The sequence below is a fragment of the Branchiostoma lanceolatum genome, chromosome 14, assembly GCF_035083965.1.
Source record: "Branchiostoma lanceolatum isolate klBraLanc5 chromosome 14, klBraLanc5.hap2, whole genome shotgun sequence".
NCBI lineage: Eukaryota > Metazoa > Chordata > Leptocardii > Amphioxiformes > Branchiostomatidae > Branchiostoma > Branchiostoma lanceolatum.
In genome coordinates this window covers 2,033,318-2,046,848 of record NC_089735.1, presented here as the reverse complement: position 1 = coordinate 2,046,848, position 13,531 = coordinate 2,033,318, and the positions used below count along the sequence as shown (strand labels likewise).

Below are 13,531 nucleotides of genomic sequence, written 5' to 3'. Positions count from 1 at the left end.
AGTGGATGATATCCTTAAGATTTATCTACTGTGGCCTGAAGTCCAGCTTAACCACAGACATATGTCTGCCGTACTGGAGCCTGAACTGATAAAGACAAACTTTAAAACACTCCTCTTCAACCGTAAAATTCCAATGCTCCACTTTTAACTCTGACTGTTACCTTAGCAATAGAGATCCTTGGCAAGAATCTTTTCACATGACATTGCATACTTTTGCAAAAAAGCTTCCAGCATATGTTAAGTTCAAGATTAAAGCACGGAAATGGCAAACTGCATTTGTGATATATTGATCACAAGTTAGACAAAGAAAGAAACGCTTGGTGGAAATCCTCAACTAGGACTCCAAAACCCATTTATTCATTCATTCATTCATTCATTCACTCACTCACTCACTCACTCACTCACTCACCCACTCACTCACTCACTTTCTCACTCACTCACTCACTCAAAACCCAATGAATCATCCATCCATCCATCCATCCATCCATATATCCGTATATCCTCAACCGAGACTCGCAAAAGCATTCATTCATCACTCATAAAAAAAGATCACAATCTTTTCACTTTTCATTTGATTTATCCAACTGTTCCTTCTGTATAGCCAGGACTCCCTAACAGAAGTCCGTTGTTTCCCACCCTGATGTCCGTTCCCAAGACCGTCCGGGCCCGGTGGTTTCCACCAGTTCGTCTCAGCCCCAGAAGAATGTTAGCTGGACTGGCGATGCTCACAGACACTCACCACTGTGTAAGCAACCCGGGGGTTAATCCCCTTTGAAACTGTTCAGACCGCTGAAGTGCGCACACAACCACTCAGATTGTCTGCCACGGAGGTGAAATAGGAATCTGGCTTGTGTAGCGAGTGTTAATCTTGGCCTTGTGCATTGTTGGTTCGGCCGTCGAGGCCCGAGTTACGGCACCGAAGCGACCAGTATTTACTGATGGAGGATTAGCCTGAGCAATATCACTTACTAAGTCTGCTACACACTCACTTTATCACCGGGAGTCTCATGAACCCACGTCACTTCAAAGCGCCCCATTGTTGCTTCTAAACTTTAAGCTCTTAAATACACACCAAAGGAACTTGACTTATTAGTTTAAGCCTTGTTTATTTAGTTAATGCTTCGATAGTTGTGTGATTGAAGGTTTGCTGTTGTAGATTCTGTTCCTTTTTTTCTTTGATACCTCCCTTTTCCTATTTCATCTTTATCATTCCATCAAACATCAACTCTATTTGATAATGTAAACAGTAAATGTTACATGGCGTGAGTACTGAATGGCATCCAACATCACATAAAGTCAAGTAAGTAAAATACCCAGAAATAGAAATCAATAGAAGACAATCCTTTTTTTAATCATGTTTGGAAAGAAGACATTTTCAGCATACGAGAGGTGAACCTTTCATACATGTACATGCATGAAAGAATGTGTTTTGAAATCATCATATCATTACCCCTTGCCTGGCCTGTTAAGGTAAGATTACGAAAAGACTTAAACTTTAATCCTTGTTTATCTCACTTAATGCAGAATAAATCTTCTTGTTTGATGTTTTACTGGTCTGGGTTTGTGTGGGGTCATTCATTGAAAAGCAAGGCAGGAAGGTGGTCTGTGATGCCTTTAAACACAGTTTTCTCTTGCTACTCCTTTTCTACATTTTCTCAATAAAAGTTACTTAAACCACGGATTCATTGTTTTTTCTTCACATTGCCTGTCAGTTTCCCTTTGTCCGTCTTCAGTGCACTTCCTTTGACCAGAGACAAAATGAACTGGTGTAACCAAACTGACATTTCTTCCTCCACAGCCAGGGCTGTCTCCATGTTTTCTCCCAATTTTCAAGCCCCATCTTTTTACTTGCTATTGATTGTTAAATCTGTCATTTTAACCGTACGAAAATAAATTTACATTACTTTCATGTCATGAAGTTCTGATCTTTAGGATGGATGGGGTATTAAACTTCATTTATTTTTGTCTCAACAAGCAAATCCCTTGACGGAGGGACAGGTACCGGTCCTGGAGACAGCCCTAGTCCTTTCTCCACTTTGCCTGTTTCCTTCTGTCTGTCTTCAATGCATCCCTGCTTTAACCAGAGGGAAGAGGAACTTGTGGTGGGACCAAACTGACATCTCTTCCTTCACAGCACAATGCTAACGTCAGTGACATTCTCCTTTCCACCCCTACTCAGACTCCTCAAGTGCGCTCAAGGGTTCTCAAGTCGTCTGCCAGGAAGTGCATCAAGACTCCATCAGGACTCTCGCAAGTTGTTTGATCAGTCCTGGCTGTATTTCACTTCTGGTACTTCAGACCTCCGACCAAGGCCACGGTCAGTTTACTTAAGTCTACCGTAAGGAGTGCTTTTAAGAGGGTCTGCATGCTCTTTTCTATAATGTGTATAGGCAGCCTATTTTTATTTCCTGTAATTCGTAGGGAAAGCCGCCTTAGTCACGTAATTCGCAGCGAGGCGACCAGATTTTGTGTAATCGCCTTTCTTGATTTTAGCATAATACGTAAGGGGTTCTTCTGTATTTAGCGTTAAGTGTTGTCAGGACATCCCATGCAGACCCTCTTGTAAATATCGTGTGATAATTCTGGTCCTCTCTCACAGAGTCTACCCTCACACCTCGTGTTAGCGTAAACTAGAGGAGTGTCATATCTATAGGGAACACTCTGACCTTGTGCATGGTATAAAGGCGTCTTACACATCAAAACTCAAGCTGAAACTTGAAACTCCAACTTGAAGGAGTCTTTCCTAACATCTTGAGACATCTAGACCTTTAAGTCTTCACGTTATGCGTCAAGATTGCAGAGGCAACCGGAAGGAATATTTGTAAACATCTTCAGATAACTTCAAGATCTCGATTTCAAAGTAAAATAAAGACCTTGACAAGATCTGTAAGTCTACCTCCAAGTTCATACAGTGCATTAGTAATTGGCAAGGAAATAGCCCATGTGACTTAAAGAACCAACTTGAAATAATATTTGTATGCTGGATGTCTTGAGATAAGGCCACACCAATTTAATTTCTTGGTTAACGGATTTTTATTTAAAAAAAAAAAAACGTTTTTGAAAAAAACAAATCATGAAAACTTCCTGATTTTTTTTTCAAATTTTTTTTTTCTCGCAAAATAAAGATCCAGAAATAAAATTGGTGTGGCCTAATAAGTCTACTTCTCAATCTTAAGGTCTCCTTTCATACCCTGCAGTTGTGTAAAGCAAAGAAGTCTTGATACGGTATATCTTTAGTGAGAAGACTTTGACCTAAGACTTTATGTATGTTACTGAGGCCCAAAGAAAACAAATAAAGTGCTGCTTCTAAAAGTCCTTGCTGTAATTACATGCAGTTACTGTGTGATTTTGCACTCTGTGTGCATTTTTTTGTGTTGTATGCCGTATTGTACCGTCGGAAAATTAACCCAGGTTAGAAATTTGATTTTGATGAAAGGACTGCATTCCAATATAATCAATCAAGTTGCTTTTTACATCTTTTATCCCTCATTTGTGTGAATCTTTCTTTAGGCCACACCAATTTACTTTCTTGGTTAACGGATTTTTAATTTTAGCAACAACAAAAATAATGAAAACAGAATGCTGGGGTGAAAACTTACACCTGACCCTGTTCACTCCCTGAAACTGTGTGCACCAAATTAAAAACATTCCTCTGAGATTCTGTTTTCATGTTGTTTTTCCAATCTAGCATTTAAAAAAAAAAGATTTTGTTCCATTAGGCCACACCAATTTAATTTCTTGGTTAACGGATTTTTATTTCCCCCCCAAAAATAATTTAGAAAAAAAAACATCATAAAAACAGAAGGCTGGCCTGTGGCCTTAACCAAGAAAATAAATTGGTGTGGCCTAAGGGTAGCAAGGAGATAACAAAACAGCATTGGGCCAGAAAGGAAAGGGGGTGCACTGTAATTCACAACTAAAAGCAGATTATCTTACCCTAAAGTTTATGCCAGCAACAAAACAGGCTACAATATACCAGACAGATAAGGGGTAACAAATGTCAAAAGAACTCAGACATCAAGATTTAGAGGATGATAAAACAAGTGGATGTAGACTACAGGGAGGAAACAGGCCACCGCTGGTCTGATAGTTATCTAAATCAGCAGCCTTCAGCCCCTAATTTCTTCAATTAAGGATGCTGGCAGACAGGTAAGGAGACCAGAAACATAAATATCACAACCCCACAGGGATAACCAAAGGGGTGTCCCTGTGGTGTAGTGGTCTGCGCCTTTGCTACTCTGCCACATCTGGTTCAAATTACTTGGACCAGAAGGACTGGGGTTCTAGTCCCAGGTAGGGCACCTCTGCACAAGAGGCGCATTGAGTCATACCAAAGACTTTATAAAAATGGTACATACTTATGAAACAGTATGGAAGTTAAACACACTCCACTGCCAGTGGACTAGCCCCCTGCTGCAGTGATTGCACCATGAAACGGAGATGGGCACCGCCCTATACATCAATTATGGTGTGGGAGGATTTTAACTAACAGGGATAACCAGGGTGGAGAGGGAAGACACACCAGACAAGAGACTGTCTCTGGAACGGAAGTACGGACATGCCCTTGGGTTGGACATTGCTGGGCGGGGAATCTTCAAAAGCTTCGTGTTTTTAATGATCTAAAGATCAGTTTTCTACAGCTTGAAGGAAGCTGAAGAAGACACTTTTGTTTTCTAGACAGGTCAATAGTGTTTCTGGTGTGGAGGTATGGACAGGCCCCTGGGTTGATATTGTTGGATGGGGAATCATTAAAATGTTTTTAATGATCTCTTTTCATTTCAGCAGTTTCCTTTGATTTTCAAAAAAGAAACAAAAGAATTATTTGGTGCAATTTTTTTCTATATAGCCAAATAGAAAGAGTGATTTGTTTTTAATGATCTCTTTTGATCTCAACAGTTTCCTATGATATTTAACGAGGAAACTGAAAATATGCCTCTTTTTTTTCTAGACATGACTGTAGTGTTTCTGATTTGGAAGTATAGACAGATCCAGGGGGGAGACATTCCAGGTGACATTCAGTTGAGTTGGAAGATTTTAAAACTAGGTTTTGGATCTCTGTTTAGTTGATGTCTTCAGTTTTCTATGATCTTTAACTTGGAAACTGAAGATACTTCAGTTTTTCTCTCCATAAAGTTAAACAAGAGTGAGTTATTCTTAATGATCTCTTTTGATTTCAACATTTTTCTATGAACTACAAAACAGAAGATATAACAGTTTTTTTTTTCTTGACAAGAGTCAGTTGTGTTTCTGGTATAGCTGGAAGAAAATATCATCGAATTTAAAATCATGGTTAGGGATCATGCAGAATAATCTCTTTTGGTTTCAATTTCTCATCATCATTGACAAAGAAGCTCAAGATGAAACATTTTTTTCCAGACAAGAGGATGTTTCTGGTGTGGAATTACAGATTTGCCCTGGGGTGGGAAAGTTGGGGAAAATCTTATTAATGGATTTAGGTCAAGTCAGTAACGTTACCAGGGAATTTTCGTGTCTGGGAATTTTCTGATCCCAAATTTGACAGAGAGATATGAATGATTCTAAAGTTAGAGGTTGGGTATTGTTAGCATTAGGTAGGAAATTTGGGACCCAGGGGGAAAAAGTTTTCATGAATTCAGGTCAGGGAGTGATTTTCTTGTCTGTATTTAATTCAAGTTCTTCTGATCTCTTCAGACCAGGAAATTAAATTTTAAGATTCTGTGATCTAAAGAGGCTTGTCAGAAGCTTGTTGGGTTAGAAATCAGGGGAAAATGGAAAATGCTTAAGAATTCAGGCTGGCGTGATGTTCAAATTTTGTCCCATGATCAGAGCAATACATTGATCTAAATTCATACAATTCTGGTGTCTCCTGATCTTAACATTATATTTTTTTTCATCTAAATATGGGAAATTTGAGGTACCAGAAAAGTTTTGTAACAAAGTGGGGCATTGTCAGGCAAAAATATGTGGAAAACTCTGTGACTTTTCTTTAGGAGTGCTAGAGAGCTTTCTTGTGTCTTAATTTTGAAAGTTGCTTCCTCAAATCTTCCACTTATCCCATTTTCTCTCTGAGCCATTTTCTGCTTTTCAGAAGCTCTTTGCAAAATTCAAGCATTAACTTAAATGCTTTTCTTATGTCCCATTTCATTGACATTATAACAAGGCCATAACAAAGTAACACAAGAATCCAACTTTATTTTCATGTACTACAACAAACGCAAACATGCAAAAGAGAACCTGAAAGTCTTTCCTGTCCTGCTAATGCTAAGACTTTAAGTCTGCTGATCAGTCACAGACTTAAAGGACTTAGGTTGATTTACAGAGCACTTTCCAACATCACTGTGGCTTGGATAAAGATTATGATATACAAGTTCTGAGCAAACTAGCATTTAGTCTGTTAAATCTTTATTTAGATTGGTCACAGTTGTTTTGCTTGATTGATTGAACACAAACAAAATTATACTCCTTGATTGTCAAAGCTTTACAAATATATCTTAACCTAGAAACAGCAGTACCGGTAGATGTTTAGTAGTATCAGTATTTGATGACACTGCTGCGGAGTTCCTCCCTGACACAGGTGGGCAGCAGTCAGGTAGGGGTTCGCCTAAACACCTCACCCAAACTCATCCGGGTCTAATATATATGCAGTGTACATGGGGCAAGGACTTTATGTGGTGCTCTGGATACATTGTCAATACAATTATGAATAAAAAATATGCAGGAAGTCTTCTTAACTATGAATTTTAGCAACAGGATATCATGGCAACACAAGGCTGGGAGCAAACCTTGCATCTGACTCTCTCTTACTCCTTATATCTAGCATAGTCCAATTTTGGTGACTTTTAACTTGAAGACGACCATGTGCAAGTGGAAGTCTCACAGCCGGACAGAAGGCATCCTTTCCTCCAACTTTCTCTGCCTTTGATCTCAGAAAATGTCTTGAGGAACCGCCGCTGTCAGCTGTAGGCTCGGGGGAAGTCTGGCTTGTCTCCTGGCTAACCAGGTTCGAGTGAAGAGGATTGCAGCGGAAATTCTTACCCCAGTATGGGGGCTTCTTAATCACCTGAATAGTGATCTGTGAGCGTCTTCGGGACATCCAGCAGAAAATACTGAGCCAGGGGGGAAAAGGTGACTCCAACCGGAAATCTGCAAACTTTGACATAACTTTAACAAATGAAGAACTTTATTGCACCACAATTGTACATGGTACAAAGTATGACAACAATTCGTAAACATAATACAAAGTAAAAGTATAGAATAAAACTTAACATCCTAATTAATAATACAATACAATAAGGGCTAGCATACATTTTGATATAGTATCCTAATCACTAATACAATACAATAAGGGCGTACATTTTGATATAGCGTAACAGTTATGATTGAGTTGGTTTAATCATTAGTTTCGGTATGTTTCCTAATGTGAAAGCAGTCGTTGCTGTGAGCGTTTTCAGGAGGTTCAGAAGTGAGAACTGGATTCAGGGGGGAAAGGCAACTCATTTGCCATAATTTGCAGAAAGTCTGAAAATAATTTTGTTGGCATAACTTTAACCTTTAGCACACTGAAGTAGTCATTTGGCAGTCCCCATTCTCTATTGGTTACTTACAGAGTTAGGCAGCAGGGAGAAGGTTAGCAAATCAAATCCAAACTGATCTTACTGTGAGCGTCTTCAGATCAGGACATCCAGAGGAAAATACTGGAGCCAGGGTGGAAAAGTGGCTCATTCGCAACAATTCTACCAGAAATCTGCAAGCTTAAGGTTGACATTAAACTTTAACATATTATACTGGAACATATCATATTTGACATACTAGTACAAAATAAAAACATCTGTCATGTTTTTTTCAGAGATCGAAAATCAGAGCAGGATTTTTCGTCTAGTCAACTTTCCTGATCAGACAGTAGACCTGCAATATAGCCTGGGGGCCATGATGAGTGTAAAATCTCACACGCCGCATGTTTGAGATAGTCCAGACAGAGGACAGGCTATTGTGAGTGGGACATACCCAAAACAGACACATACCGGCGTGACAGTGCAACAATGACGATAGGTATGATAAAATAGGTGACAGAGTGAGACTGTGGTTACCACCACACAGTTTTACCACAGGGCTTGCGTGATATTATCAGTTGTATGGTTGGAGATTTAGGAATGGGAAAATACTCGCTGCCTAGATGAAGAGACCAACAGACAAGTTGAACTTTGAAAGGCAGCCTACTTCAAAATAGGTAGCTTCTACCAGGTCCCGCGGATGCCTGAAAAAATAGTAGAAATTTGCCAAATGGAGTTTATGCTAAGGGAGTCGGCTACGGAGAGAAGGTCCAATATGCCATCCACGAGAGGTCGCAAACTGTGACTTCTATAGCAGACTAATATATAACTGGCTCTGGCAGTGGCATGTTATCCGTTTATTTGGCCAATTTCTATGATTTTTCCAGCGACCTGTGGAGCCTGGTAGAGGCTACAAAAGGTGCAAAGAAACTTATGAAAGAAGGAGGGGAAGAAAAGAAACAGGCGAGAAGGATAGAAACTTTAGAAAAAGAAAGAAAAATACAAATCCGAGAAGGGGTAAAAATGGTAAAAGGAAAGGAAGATGGATATAGAAGTCTTGAGCAATTTGATGATTGATATAGGTAAATAATAATGACTATTGTTCTTATACTGATATTTAACAGGGATGATGTCCTTGAATTATTAAAGTGTAAAAAAAAATGCTCGTCATCGTTTTACTTCTGTGGGGGCCTTCTCTCCTGAGAAAAGGGTCACATAAAAAGTCAGAGAACGTACTTCCAAATTGGTGAGAGTCTATTTCTAAACACACAAAGGCCCTTTTTTGTCTTTTTGCATCATGTCCCATCACTGTTAGCCTGGGTGCCATCCTATTTCTACCGGGGCTCCAACACTCGCTAGGGTAGGGAGTGTAGGAGCCCCGGTAGAAATAGGATGGCACCCAGGCTACATCACTGTCACATTGACACAAAAAGAGTGTGTGTTGTATGATCTAGCATAAGAAGACAAAGTGTAAAAGTGGAATTCCCACATTACATAGTTACATCCCTGTTGCTGGATGCCATTGATTGGTGGTCCTGGAGAGGTCTGGACAGTGTGACTGATAGCATTGGCTAATTGGGAGGGCGAGGCTGTCTGGCCAGGCCTCCCCTCACCCCAGCAGGAAGCCTCATCAAGGCACCATTCAGCCCCAGGGGGTGGGGAGAGGTCCCCAGGGGGGCAGGGGTGAGGTCCTGGCTGTCCCTCATCCAGCTAGCAGGTCATCACTCAAACTGTTGATTTGTTTGGGAATCCATAGTTTAAGTTTTCTTATCAAAAGATATTGTTTTTTAAATAGAGAGATGTCTTCATAAAGATTTCATGCAGCCACAAAGCAAAGGAGCAAAGTAATGTGAGAAAACTACTATCCCTCATCGAGCAAGCAGCAGCAGAGGAGGGGTTCCGGTTGGTCTTTGACGTGTTTTTAGGCGTTTTCGTCAGGCTTTTGTCTGTGGGGTTCATAGAGAAGAAAAAAACATGACAAAGTAGAAAGCCTGTCAGAAACCAGCCGGAACCCCTCCTCTGCATGCTTGGGGGTCATCACATGATTTGTTTAGTGTTCTATCAAAGGATGTTTGTTTTAAAGTGATGCCTTTACAAAAATTTCATGCAGTCCAAAGTTACAATCCAAATTGTTCACAAGTCTAGAAGTTGCTCTGAAATTTCTAGCTAGTAACTGAGTCTTCTATCAAACCCTAAGATTTTTGAGAGATTTCAGTCACAAATGAAATCTTTGACATCTTGGTATAAAGATGTAACAACAAATTGGTCTCCCAAACAGTGATGTGGGACCAAGAAGGTTTAACCTCCTTGGTGGGGCAGAAAAAGTTAAAAGCTGAAGACAACCCTGGTTGGTAGTGCCTGCCCCCTGTAGTGTGGGGATTTAGGGGCTCCACCCACATAATTAGGGTTACACAGTGATTAACACTGCCCTCAACATGCCCATACAGGGAGCAAGGAGGTTATCTCCAAGCAGATGTTGGGGGGTCTGACTGCCTGGCTTCCCTGACAGAACCACTAGTCTCTAACAGACACTATGCTAGCTAATACTAGCCTCTACCAGGCTCCACAGGTCGCTAGAAATTAGCCGAATGGACGAATAACATGCCAGAGAACTTAATCCGCTATAGCATTTACAGTTTGCCACCCGTGGATGGTATATTAGACCCTCTTTCCATAACTGACTTCCTTAGCATACTATTCACTCTATTTGGCCATTTTCTACTATTTTTCCGGCCATCTGTGGGGGCCTGGTAGAGGCTAGGCTAAAACTAATAGGGAGAATAATTTGCCAAGGGGAATTTGGCTACCAAAGGGGTTGACCACCGCACAGTCCGAGAGGAAATTTCAAACTTACCCGGCTTACCGTGGACTGACTCTCCTGGCCTATTATTCCCTTTTTTTGCTGTCAATTCTACAATCCGTGTCGGACACGTGTGAAAGCATCCTCATTAGATAGCTTTAAACAATGCTTGCAGTTAGATATGTGAAGGTTAGACGTGACAGGTCGTTCGGTGTAATATAACCAGCTGCTGCCGCGCCGCGTGCCTGCGAAGCTGGTGTGTTACGCCGAATGGCGGTTATACCAGCTATATAGATACAGATACAGACACGTCCCCATAGGAAGGCCTGGTGGAGGCTAGGGGCTCACCCAGCGACCATGATCGGACATGTGAACACTAGATGCAGGGGTCGAACTGGCACCCGTCATTCTGTCATCTGACAGAATTCATATAACGGAACAACTCTAAGACCATTCCAGCAACCTTGACGGGCAATCCTGTTGCCAACACCTCTCAGATTTCATTCTGTGAAGTTTGATAGATTAATAAATAAATAGAAACTGAGTAAAGATATTGAAATGCCCAAAGTTTTTACTGCAATTTGAATATGATATTAAATAGAAAAAAAAGATTCTTTGTAGGATGATCATGATAGGATCTTTCCGTCAATGGGAATTGGGATAGAGGGAAAACATACAAGTTGGCTAAAACCCCACCTAGATTAACCAAGGAGATTAATACAATTGTTTGGCCATTTCAGAACATTGAAGACTGAATACTTATACTGTACACGATAAACCGTGCATTGATCTGAAAAGTCCATATTTAATAAACAACTTGGACATCTGGTTTGTTCTAAGCCTTCAAATTCTTTATATCTGTTGCCATTGAAAACATCACAATGACTCCTTTTCTATCAAATCATGCAGCTGACCAGATTTGAAAGGTCCACAACAACAACTCTAGACAGACTTTAGATACGTCTGGCAAATGCTTTACTATAGAATAACACAGCTTCTTTATTACTGGTGTCTACAATGTTTTACGCCATTGAAAACACAACCACTGCAATAGCCTCTGTTCTATTAAATGAGCTTCCGCTATGCAGATGTTTTGACCCACAAATAATTAAAAAAGTATCATGTTCTTTTATTAGCAAATAAACACAATGCAGACTTTTTAAGGGATTATTTCCTGATCCCCTCTATACCTCAGGAGACACCTGCCTATTGTCTCGGAGCCATGAAAGTGAGAGTGCTCTCCCAATGACTTTCGCTGGTACATCTGCTTAATACAGGACACAACAAAGGAGCGGGACAATATGAGAGTCTCTCCTGCCATCTGTAATGCCCTAAGAGACACACAGAGGATTATACATGCTAAGCAATTTGGGTAGTGGGGTATGGGTCAGTGGCTATAGCTGCTTAATGGAACATCTCCTTGTGTGGTTTAACTTGTTGTAAAGCGTTGTTTTCATCCCTGAATTGGATCTAACAATGGCAGGTGGTCCTCGGATTAGGGGAGGGCGCTCAAACATCTGTAGGCACCTCGGGTTGTGGTCCAGTTGGATCATGTCTAGGACATGTCTGTGGCACCGTGTGGCGCAATCGGTAGGGTGTTTCGTTCACAACCGAGAGGTACCGGGTTCGAAACCACCGATATGCCCCGATGTTGAGCCCTTGGGAAAGGCACTTTACACAACTTTCCTCACTTCATTCAGGTGTAAATGAATTACTAGCTTCGGTTAGGGACGTCTCTTGGATAGGACGTTAAATGGAGGTCCTGTGTTTGAGGAGAGCCACACCTCGAGCATGTTAAAGAACCCAGCTCACTTGTTGAAAAGAGAAGGGGTCCTTCCCGGTGTGAGTGTTTCAAAACCCTGCAGTCCTATGGCCGCACATGGGGCAATTGTCATATTGAGGTCACCCGAGTTAGCGCCGAATGGCAGCCGCTCGATCATCCAGACCCTTGCGATCTAGCCGCTCCTCGCAATTCAGCCCCTGGCTGCAAAGAGAGAGTAGTCGGCGCACCCAATGATAAAAATAACCAGGGCTGTCTCCAGGACCCGTCCCTCCGTCTCGTGATGGAAATTTGCTTGTTGGGACGGAAGAGAAATCCACTCTGTCTGCCCAAAAAATCTGAACTTAGAACATGAAATTGATAAAAGTGTATCTTCATAAGCTTAAATTATATTTTCACCAATGAAAATCAGCAACATGGGCTACCCAAACAAGGAGTAGGGCAGAAAAAAACTTAAAGCTTTAGACAGGCCTGCACGGCACCCGGACAAGCCTGGCTATCAGAAAAATTTTAACAATCTTCCACCCAAACATCGATCCCTAGTCTGTAATTACCTTGGCAAGTTTATGTAAGGTTGTCATCCTCTGTAATCTTGGGCACTGCATTGGTGTCACGGTTAATCCTTCCAAGAGACAGACTATCCCCTGCACTGCTCTACATCTGGAAAACTTGACATTTGCATTCAGCAAGTTTACGCAAGTTGTCATCGTTTCCAATCTCTATAGTTATAATCATGCTGGTAAGAGACCAACGATTCAAGTCTCTCCCCTGGATTGGTAAACTTGACCTTCGGCTTCCATTGAAGTTCATAGGAGGGTGTCATCATTCTCAATTACCAGTGCTGTACAGTTGCTTAATTAAGTCTCATAAGAGACACACTTGCTGATTATTATATTGTCAGCTTATGATGTTTGCCAATGTTACTTAGATTTGTTTATATGGATGACATCTGCATACGCATCAATTTTCATGTAGTTAAAAAAAAAAGGTTTTCGGCCATACTGTAAATCATACAAAGCAGCTGCAAATTTAAATGAGAAAATACATGCTGTAAATTCCCAAAAAAATACTTCAAAAAACGGATACTAATATGGCAGAAAGTCAAAAACTCAAAAGTCAAAGAAGAAGATGTGAAAGAACAAAAATTAAGAATCTATTGCTCGGTATACCGTGCTGTGTATGTTAAGATTTGCTCATCCTTGTTATGTGTTTTGTATTCATAATTGATTAGACAATGTACATGTATCAAGGGCGTCACATAAAGTCCTTGCCTCGTAGAAGAAGAACTTTATTGCACGACAATTGTACATGGTACAAGGTATGGCACAAAGTGGAAGTATAGAATAAGACTTAACATCATAATTACTAATACAATACAATAAGGGCTAGCATACGTTTTCGATATTGTGTTATAATCATTGA

General features: G+C 40.7%; 1 long non-coding RNA gene across 2 annotated transcripts in view; it reads left to right on the top strand.

Annotated features, from left to right (window-relative positions):
* Positions 1-536: 536 nt before the first annotated feature.
* Positions 537-13,531, top strand: part of LOC136448237 (uncharacterized) — a 27,981-nt gene continuing 14,986 nt past the window's right edge. The window contains exons 1-2 of one of the 2 annotated variants that reach the window (XR_010757848.1): positions 537-745; positions 2,180-2,317. This is a non-coding gene — a long non-coding RNA (uncharacterized lncRNA). The remainder of the gene's footprint in view (positions 746-2,179; positions 2,318-13,531) is intronic. The other variant, XR_010757847.1, reaches the window with a different exon arrangement.